Here is an 11,832-nt window from a genome sequence, read left to right on the forward strand (position 1 = left end):
CCCTGTCCAGCTAGTCTTATATATAACAAGTAAAAACGGCCGGGCCGAATCTTATACACCATGGATCGCATTTGTCGAGTTCTTTTCCCGGCATCTCTTCTTAGGCAAAAAAAGGACATAAGAAAAGATTTGCTCTGCTATTAGAGCGATATCAAGATATGGTCCGGTTTGGACCACAATTAAATTATATGTTGGAGACCTGTGTAAAATGTCAGCCAATTCGAATAAGAATTGCGCCCTTTGGGGGCTTAAGAAGTACAATAGAGAAATCGATTGATATGGCAGCTGTATCGGGCTATAGACCGATTCAGACCATAATAAACACGTATGTTGATGGTCATGAGAGGATCCGTCGTACAAAATTTCAGGCAAATCGGATAATAATTGCGACCTCTAGAGGCTCAAGATGTCAATATCCCAGATCGGTTTATATGGCAGCTATATCAGGTTATGAACCGATTTGAACCTTATTTGACACAGTTGTTGAAAGTAAGAATAAAATACGTCATGCAAAATTTCATCCAAATCGGATAGGAATTGCGCCCTCTAGAAGCTCAAGAAGTCAAGTCCCCAGATCTGCTTACATGGCAGCTATATCAGATTATTAACCGATTTGGACCATACTTGGCAAAGTTGTTGGATATCATAACAAAATACGTCGTGCAAAATCTCATTCCAATCGGATAAGAATTGCGCACTCTAGAGGCTCAAGAAGTCAAGACCCAAAATCGGTTTATATGGCAGCTATATTAGGTTATTGACCGATTTGAATCATACTTGACACATTTGTTGGATATTATAAAAAAGACGTCGTGCAAAATTTCATTTCAATCGGATAAGAATTGCGCACTCTAGATGCTCAAGAATTCCAGACCCAAGATCGGTTTATATGGCAGCTATATCAAAACATGAACCGCTAATGCTAATTCGACATAAAATGTAGCGACGATCAAGAACATATATACTTTATGGGGTCTCAGACGAATATTTCGAGTAGTTCCAAACAGAATGACGAAATTAGTATACCCCCCATCCTATGGTGGAGGGTATAAAAATCAATTTGTGTTTGTTTGTGTGTTCCTTATAGACTCTGAAACGGCTGAACCGATTTTCTTTAAATTTTCACAGATGGTGCATAATGATCCCGTGGTGAAAATAAGGTACTACATTTTTTGATATCTAAAGGGGGGGCGGACCCTGCCCCTTACCCTAATTTTCAGAAACGCCAGATCTCGGAGATGGCTGGTGCGATTTAAGCGATGTTTTGTGTGCTCTCATATAGTACCCTAAAAATAAAAATTTGGTATACAAATTTCGGATGGGGTACCTAGGGGGGCCGCCCCACCCTAAAACCTACCAAACATATATTTAGACCAATAACGACAATATGGGACTTAAATGAAAGGTATTTGAGATAAGAAAACGTATCTGATATCCATTTGCCGGACTAAGTGCTAGGGGGACCACCCCAACCGCCAAAACACTCCTAAATCGGTCATGTTTACCGACCTTGGCAATATGGGACTCAAATGGAAGGTATTTGCTAGTAGAATGCGAATCTGATATCCAAATGTGGGACAAAGTTTCTGGAGGCCCAAAGCAATATGGGGCTTTAATGAAAGGTCTTTGGAAGTAAAGCACGAAACTGATATCAATGTTCGGGAAAAGTCTCTATGGGGCAACCCCACCCAAATAGGAAGTATTGGGTTGCCCAAAAAGTAATTGCGGATTTTTTAAAAGAAAGTAAATGCATTTTTAATAAAACTTAGAATGAACTTTAATCAAATATACTTTTTTGCACTTTTTTTTCTAAAGCAAGCTAAAAGTAACAGCTGATAACTGACAGAAGAAAGAATGCAATTACAGAGTCACAAGCTGTGAAAAAATTTGTCAACGCCGCAATTACTTTTTGGGCAACCCAATATTTTTTGACCATATGAGGCTCAAATAAGATGTATTTCAAAGTATAACACGAATATGATATATATATTTTCTAAGCCAAATCACTGAGTGGTCGCCCCATCCCCTACAACACCTCCCAAACCGGTCATGTTTGCCGACTATGGAAAATGGAGCTCAAATGAAGGGTATTTGGGAGTAGACCATGAATCTGACATCAACATTTGGGACCAAGTGTCTAGGGGACGTCCCACCACCACAACAACCCCCAAATAGGATGTATTTACTCACCAAGACAATTTGGTCACCAAGACTTTGGAGCTCGATATTCATAGTTTTTAGGGCCCATACCCCAAACCGGACCGGTTTGCTGATTTTTTCAATAAGGTGTTTAAGTGAATGGTATTTGAGATTAGAAAGCGAATTTGATATCCAATTCTGAGGCCAATGGCAATATGGGGTTCAAATATATTAGAATAGAGCACGTTTCTGATGATTGGGGGACCACCCACTTCCCAAAACACCCCTAAATCAGCCATATTTACCGACCATGTCAATGTGGAGCTTAAATGAAAGGTATTGGGGGGCAGAGCAAGAATTGATACCCACTTTTGGGACCAATTTTCTGGGGGTCTACTCCTTTCCCAAAATACCCACAAACAGCTTTTTTTATGGCAATCGCAATATGGTGCACAAATAAACGTATTTGGAAGTAGAATACGAATTTGATATCCAAATGTAGGACCATGTATTTAGGGCTTCAAACCTTTTCCAAAACACCTCCTAAAGGGTAAAAATTTGTCGACCATGCCAATATGGGGCTCAAATGAAAGGTATTTGAAATTAGAAATCGAATTTGATAACCAATTTTGGGACCATGTGTTTGGGGGACGCCTCATCCTGTAAACTCCCCCTCAAAACTAATGGCAATATGGGGTTTAAATGTATTGTATTTGAGAGAAGATCACGATGCTAATTTTTTTTTCAGGGATAAGTGTCTGGGGACCGCCTCACCATCGAAAACACCCCTAAATCAGACATCATGAGAATATCGGGCTGAAATAAAGTATTTTAAGAATGGAGTACACCTTGCATCCCAACTTAAATTCGTAGACCAATGAAGATCTTATGGGATTTAGATAAAGTCACTTATATTGTTAAATTGTTAGTCAAGCGATATACTATTTTCGTAGCATGGTATTTCACAAAAGCTCTTTAATTGTCGAAAATAAATATTCCAAGGAAAATTTTGTTCCATATAAAGTAAAAGAAGGCGCAGCGGAGCGGGCCCGGGTCAGCTAGTTATCAACAAAAACTAGTCATAACAGAACACTACATGCAAAATTCCAGCCAAATCGGATCAAAACTGAAGCTTCCAGGGGTTCAAGAAGTTAAATCGGGGGATCGGTTTATATGGGAGCTATATCCAAATCTAAACCGATATGGCCCATTTGCAACACCCAATGATCTACATCGATATTAAGTATCTGTGCTAAACTTCAAGCGGCTAGCTTGAAATTCGTTCGAGCGCTATCGTGATTTCGACAGACGGACGGGCGGACATGGCTAGATCGACTCAGAACGTCGAGACGATCAAGAATATATAAACTTTATTGGGTCTTAGACGAATATTTCGAGGTTTAACAAACGGAATGTCTAGATTAGTATACGCCCATCCTATAGTGGTTGATATAAAAATTAATCCAAGTACCTAGGAGGTATCCCAAACCCAAAACTGCATAAAAAAAAATTTAGACGATCATGGTTAATAAAATCAAGTAAAAGAATGCTAACTTCGGAATCGATGTGGCCCATTTGCAATCCCCAATGACCTACTGCAAAATAAAGAATCTGTACAAACTTTCAAGCAGCTAGCCTTACGCGTTCGACCGCTATCGCGATTTCGACAGACGGACGGAGATGGCTAGATCGACTCAGAACGTCGAGACGATCATGAATATATATACCTTATGGGGTCGAAGACGAATATTTCGAGGTGTTACAAACGGAATGACTTCATGAATATACCCCCTATCCTATGGTTTCAGATTTCAGAGGTTTAAGATTTCAATGATAGTGACCACTCAAGCCTCCAAAACTTCTCCCCAAATTATTTCTATACTGTAATCATTTCTATACTTCTATATAGGGTTGCACAAAAAGTAATTGCGGATTTTTTAAAAGAAATTAAATGCATTTTTAATAAAACTTAGAATGAACTTTAATCAAATATATAATTGCCATTTTGTTCGATAACCTTTTGCCATCTTCCTGGCAAATTTAGTATTCCACGCTCATAGAACTTCTGGCCTTTATCTGCAAAAAACTGAACCAAGTGCGATTTTATAGCCTCATCATTGCCGAAAGTTTTACCATTTAAGGATTTCTGCAAAGATCGAAATAAATGGTAGTCTGATGGTGCAAGGTCAGGGCTATATGGTGGATGCATCAAAAGTTCCCAGCCAAGCTCACTCAGTTTTTGGCGAGTGACCAAAGATGTGTGCGTTGTCCTGGTGGAATATGACACCGTTACGATTGACCAATTCTGGTCGCTTCTCCTTGATGGCTTTATTCAATTTGTCCAATTGTTGACAGTAAACATCCGAATTAATCGTTTGGTTCCTTGGAAGCAGCTCAAAATATACCACACCCTTTCAATCCCACCAAACAGACAGCATAACCTTCTTTTGGTGGAAGTGGTTTGAACTGGTTCACCATTCTTGGACCATGATCGTTTTCGACTAACGTTGTTGTAAACAATCCACTTTTCATCTCCAGTTATGATTCGTTTTAAAAACGGATCGAATTCATTGCGTTTAAGGTGCATATCACAAGCGTTGATTCGGTTTGTTAAAAGAATTTCTTTCAATACATGTGGTACCCATATTAAAATTGACGCCAAACAAACAAATGTAAACAAAATTTCGCACACATTTTCCAAAGGCAAGCTAAAAGTAACAGCTGATAACTGACAGAAGAAAGAATGCAATTACAGAGTCACAAGCCGTTGAAAAAATTTTTCAACGCCGACTAAATGAAAAATCCGCAATTACTTTTTGGGCAACCATAAATGGTATTTGGTAGTAGACAAACAAATTGTAATGGGAAAAAACTCATTTCACCTATTGTCGGTTAATAGAGCCATTTTAATTCTTTGTGAATACGGCTGTAATTGCCGAACAAAATGAACTTCATTAACTCGCCCCAAATTCCAATTTAATATTCAATAAAGTTTGAAATCAAGCTGAGATTCGAATCGAAAAATCCAAAGCAATTAATTGCTTCAAATTTTTCCAAGAACCCAAATTCTAAAGCAGGTGATTTGTGTCTAAGTACAATTTTATTTTTTAAATTTCTCACAGATACCACAAAGTAGTCATGGATTCTCATTGAATGACAAGTATTCAAATTTCCATAAATTATCTTCAAAAACAGACACTTACACGCACATGTGAAAGTATCCAAATGATTTTTCACCCCATGTATATTGAAGAAGAATTCAAATCGAAGTAAATCGAGTAGAACACCTACACATTTAAGATTGAACAGGAGCAAAACAAATTTCCCGTATCTATGTGGAAAATCAATAAAAATTCCCTTGATGTAAATGAAATATAGCCGAGTCAGTGTGCGTGTGGAGACTGACGATGACATTTTTAAATGCAAACCACACAAAAATTATGAAAGCAATTCAATATGTATTGTCTTTCCCCAAAACAGCATGATTGAAAATAATTAGTTGGGAAATTTGGTTAGAAAATACGTTACAATTTTTGACAGCATAGAATAAGAATTAAAAGATGTCAGTGACATCCTAATTTACCATAAAGGAAGGAAAACATAGAATTTTTTTGTTTTATACCTTAGAAAACCAATTCCAGCTGTTTTGTAATATCCTTACAAGAGATAAAATCATGATTTTCATTGTCTTATCTGTAACACCAATTGTTGCGGTCAAAGCTAACGACACTGTTAGAAAAAAAATGTTCGAAAATCATGCAAGACTTTTTAGTATGATATCAAGTAAGAGCGTGCCAAGATCAGCCGGGCTGAATCTTATATACCCTCCACCATGCATCGCATTGTCGAGTTCTTTGCGGCAGACAAAGAATAATGGGTAAGATTTGTTATACTATTGGAGCTTTATTAAGTTACTAGCTGACCCGGGTCCGCTCCGCTGCGCCTTCTTTTACTTTATATGGAACAAAAGTTTCCTTGGAATATTTATTATAGGGGAAGACCCCCAGAAAATTTGTCCCGAAAGTGGGTATCTGTTCTCGCTCTACCCCCCAATTCCTTTCACTTAAGCCCCACTTTGACATGGTCGGTAAATATGCCCGATTTAGGGGTGTTTTGGGGAGTGGGATGGTCCCCCAAACACTAAGTCCGGAAAATATTGGGTTGCCCAAAAAGTAATTGCGGATTTTTCATATAGTCGGCGTTGACAAATTTTTTCACAGCTTGTGACTCTGTAGATGCATTCTTTCTTCTGTCAGTTATCAGCTGTTACTTTTAGCTTGCTTTAGAAAAAAAGTGTAAAAAAAGTACAGTTGATTAAAGTTTATTCTAAGTTTTATTAAAAATGCATTTACTTTCTTTTTAAAAAATCCGCAATTACTTTTTGGGCAACCCAATATATCATCAACGTGCTCTATCATCATATATCTATATATCATTTATTTGAACCCCATAATGCCATTGGCCTCAAAATTGGATATCAAATTCGTTTTCTAATCCCATTTAAACTCCTTATTGCAAAAGTTAGCAGATATGTTCGGTTAGGGGTATTGGTCCTAAAAACTATAAAAATTTAATTCCCCTCTCTTTAAGACCCAAATTGTCTTGGTGAGCAAATACGTCCTATTGGGGGTTATTATGGTGGTGGGACGTCCCCTAGACAATTGGTCCCCAAAGGTTGATATCAGATACGTGGTCTACTCCCAAACACCTTTAATTTGAGCCCCATATTTCCATAGTCGGCAAACATGACCTGCTTGGGGAGTGTTTTGAGGGATGGGCGGCCACTCTGTTAGTTGGCCTTGAAAATATATATCGGATTCGTGTTCCACTCTAAAAACCCTCTTATTGCAATAGTCAGCAAATACTTCCTATTTGGGTGGTGTTGTAAGGGTGGGGTGGCCCCATAGACACTTTTCCCAAATATTGATATCAGATTCGTGCTTTACTCCCAAAGACCTTTCATTTGAGCCCCATATTGCTATGGTCGTAAATGTGTCCCCCTTTGGGGGATGTTTTTGGGGGAGAGGCGGCCTCCTAAACACTTGGACCCATATTTGGATATCAGATTTGAATTCTACACTAAAATACCTTTTATTTAAGCCCTATATTCCCATGGTGAGTAAATAAGTCCTCTTTGGGGGGTGTTTTGGGGAAGGGGTAGACCTCCAGAAACGTGGTCCTACATTTGGATATCAGATTCGTTATTCTACTCGCGAATACCTTTCATTTGAGTCCTTTATTGCCATGGTCGGTAAATATGTTCGATTTAGGGGTGTTTTGGGGGTTGGGGTGGTCCCCCTAACACTTGGTCCGAAAAATTTTTTTTCTAATCATAATTACTTTTGATTTGAGTCCCATATTGTCGTGATTGGTCTAAATACATGTTTGGTAGGTTTTAGGGTGGGGCGGCCCCCTAGGTACCCCATCCGAAATTTGGACACCAAATTTTTATTTTTAGGGTACTGTATGAGAGCACACAAAATTTCGCTTAAATCGCACCACCCATCTTCGAGATCTGGCGTTTCTGAAAATTAGGGTAAGGGGGTGGGTCCACCCCCCCTTCAGATATCAAAAAATGTAGTACCCTATTTTCACCACGGAGTCATTATGCACCATCTGTGAAAATTTAAAGAAAATCGGTTCAGCCGTTTCAGAGTCTACAAGGAACACACAAACAAACACAAATTAATTTTTATATATATAGAGATTGTCCGATTCGGACTATAGATGAATTTAATGTTGAAAACCATAGTAGAAGTCATTGGGTAATATCTTGGAGAGAACATCATACAAATTTCAGCTGTGGTTATCCCCTCATTATGCTGACAACATTTGTGAGGTACTGTACTGTACTGTACTGATTTGGAAACTACAATACTACTAAGCAGAGTTGTTGGAAATCATAATAAACCACCTCATGCACAATTTTATCCACATCGGACGAGAATTGCACCCTCTTGTGGCTCAAGAATTCAAGATTTAAGATCTCTTATATGACAGATATATCAAATTACGGACTGATTTAGACCGTATTTAGCACAGTTGTTGGAAGTCTTAACAATACAAATCATGAAAAATTTCAGCAAAATCGGATGAGACTTGCGCCCTCTAGTGACTCAAGAATTCAAGATCCAAGGTCGGCTTATATGGCAGATATATCAGATTACGGACCGATTTAGACCGTATTAAGCACAGTTGTTGGAAGTCATAGCAAAACAAATCAGGCAAAATTTCAACAAAATCGGATGAAATGTGCGCCCTCTAGTGGCTTAAGAAGTCAAGATCCCATATTGGTTTATATGGCCGATATATATCAGGTTATATACCGATTTGAACCATACTTAGCAGAAATCTGGAAGACATAACAAAATTTCTCATGCACAATTTCAGCCAAATCGGATGAGAATTGTGTCCTCTAGTGGCTCAAGATACAAGATCCCAGATTGGTTTATATGGCAGATATATATCAGGTTATGTACTGATTTGAAAAATACTAAGCACAGTTGTACGAAGTTATAACAAAACATTTTATGCACAATTTCAACCAAATCGGACGAGAATTGCGCCCTCTAGTGGCTCAAGAGGTCAAGATCCCAGATCGGTTTATATGTCAGCTATATCAGGTTATGCGCCGATTTGAACCATGCTTAGCACAGTTTTTGAAGGTCATAACAAAACACGTCATGCAAGATTTCAGCCTGATCGGATAAGAATTGCGCCATCTAGTGGCTCAAGAAGTCAAGATCCCAGATCGATTTATATGGCAGCTATATCAGGTTATGCGAAAGTGAACAATTTTGAAAGTCAAAACAAAACACCTTATGCCAAATTTAAGCCAAATCGGATAAGAATTGCGCCCTCTGGTGGATCAAGAAGTCAAGATCAAAGATCGGTTTATAAGGCAGCTACATCATAATATGGACCGATATGGTCCATTTAAAATCTCAACAGACCTACACTTACAAAAAGTATTTTTGCAAAATTTCGAACGCCTTGCTTTACTGCTTCGAAAGTGCTTTCGACAGACGGACATGGCTACATCGATTAAAAATGTCATGACGATCAAGAGTATATATACTTTATGGGGTCCTAAACAAATATTTCGAAGTGTTACAAGTGTTTATACCCTCCACCCATCCTATGGTGGAGGGTATAAAAACGCGTTGTTGAAAATATTGATAACACGTGGAGATGGTTTTGTAAATGACTACCCACAACTTGATATTGCAAATTTTGCCCATGCACATTCCACTAAGGAACAGGGGCAATGAGTGCAGTACGATTGAAGTTTTAAGGTCAATGATAAGGGGCATCCTTTTTATAGCCGAGTTCGAAAGGCTTGCCGAAATGCGACACCTCTTTGGAGAGAAGTTTTTACATGGCATAATACTTCACAAATGTTGCCAGCATTGGGAGGGGGAAGCCACCGCTGAAAATTTTTTCTAATGGTCTCGCCAGGATTCGAACCTAGGCGTTCAGCATCATAGCCGGACATGCTAACCTCTGCGTTACAGTGGCCACAACTTGATATAGCTCTCATAAAAACTGATCTCTCAGGTTAAAAGTCTCCAAAACCTGGATGGTACTATAGTTCAAAGTTGTAGCTCTCTATGGACCAATTACAAAAGAACGCAAAACATTAACGGCCTTATTCTCAAGTCTTAATGAAGCCTTAAAATAGGTTTATTTGTCAGTTTTATAAGTAAAATCTGTCAAAAAAACCTATTGGGTTGCCCAAAAAGTAATTGCGGATTTTTCATATAGTCGGCATTGACAAATTTTTTCACAGCTTGTGACTCTGTAATTGCATTATTTCTTCTGTCAGTTATCAGCTGTTACTTTTACTTTACGTTACTTTTAATGTTCATTCTAAGTTTTATTAAAAATGTATTTACTTTCTTTTAAAAAATCCGCAATTACTTTTTGGGCAACCCAATATTTTAAATCTAAAACTTAATTTAAGTGAATACGACCCTAAAAATTTAACTTCTGAAGTCGATTATGTTTAATACATACTACGAGTAAGATGTACTAAAATAATTAAAGCCCCAAGAAAACATACAATAGACTACCATAGCTATGAACAGTCCTTTACAAAAGCTTAACCATCATCCTGGATTTTCATCCTCCACTCCAGCATACCACTTCCTCATGTAATCCAGTATCATATACCACTCACAACTCATGTTAATTAGAACAATGTCTGCATGTCTGGCTAGCAATGACTTTAGAGGTGTTATTAAAATAACAAGACCAAAGTCCAAACCGCCAGTAACAACTAAAACAATAGTCCCATGTGAACTCATTGAAGCACCGAGCGTAAGGGTTGATAGCGGGTGGGAAACAGCTCAAAGGACAATAGCAATGAAATGTTCAACAATAGTCTCAACAACTACAATGGGAAAAGTAAGCCAGACAAAAACCCAAACAATACGCTTAGCCCATGTGCAACATGTACAAGTGCATTTATTTTATTTTCTTTGTGTAGTGAAGCACAGTGGTGCATTATATTTTCATATCCAGCACCAAAGAATTGGGGGTATTTATGAATCTTGACATGTTATTTGAGGTTTGTAACTTTTCGAAAAACTGATCTGAGATGTTCTATAATATGTGGGTTATAGCGAACAGAGAGATGGTGGATATCTGGCATTACTTAGGCTACTTTCCAGCTCCCCGGCACCGCCACATAGGTCGAAGCTGCAATGGCTGGTAAGGAAAGCAACACAGACAGAAAATGAGACACTAATAGGGTGCAATGCAAACTCTCACCACATTTCATGAGGTAGTACCAACATTCATAAGCGGGGTCAAGCCCTGACAGAATTCTTGAATACTAACGACCTAATAACACTTAATATTGGTAATACCGATGTCTTTGCTACTAGGATTAGGGAAGAGGTTGTAGATGTGACAATATGAGATTCAGTATTGGAGGGTCTCCAAGGAGTACTTATTCTCTGACAATCGCCACATTAGGTTAAGAATAACGTGGCCATAGCCGAATGCGATAAGCTTCCGGAATAACGTGAAAACCAACTGGATAAAATTCGGAACATAACTGAGAGGAAGGCTTGGTCAAGATACTTTAAATTGTGCAAGCATAAATGGCATTGACGATAATGTCAACAGGATAACAATTGCAATAGTGAGATCTTTCGAAGATAGTTGTCCTCTTCGATAAGGAAAATCAGCCCTAGGGAAATCCTGGATGAATAGAGAGATTCGCAACATTGGGAAAGAGGTCCGCAGTCTGTAAAAAGCCGCAAATTATTGGAATGTGTATTACACACGGCTCAAAGATTATCAGAGTGGCGAAAACGTGCCTCCTAGAAGATTTTCTGTAAACAGGTCGAAAGCGTTAAAGACGACGCCAAGCTAAAACAAGTAAAAAGGCGCTAAGTTCGGCCGAGCCGAACTTTGGATACCCACCTCCTCGGGTATACAACCGGTAAACCACCTTTCATCCAAATCCAGTGAAAATTGCATACCTTATGTCCCATAGCAGTTATATCGAAATATTATCCGATTTGGACCAAATACTAATAAGTAAAAGTCATTGTTCAATTATGTATAACAAATTACTGGACTTTTTAGTAGCTTTATCTAAAAATAAACCGATCTGAACCATATACAACATGGATGTCGAAAAGCCTAACATAAGTCAATGTGTCAAATTTCAGTTAAATCGGA

This window comes from Stomoxys calcitrans, chromosome 2 (genome assembly GCF_963082655.1).
Source record: "Stomoxys calcitrans chromosome 2, idStoCalc2.1, whole genome shotgun sequence".
Classification (NCBI taxonomy): Eukaryota; Metazoa; Arthropoda; class Insecta; order Diptera; family Muscidae; genus Stomoxys; species Stomoxys calcitrans.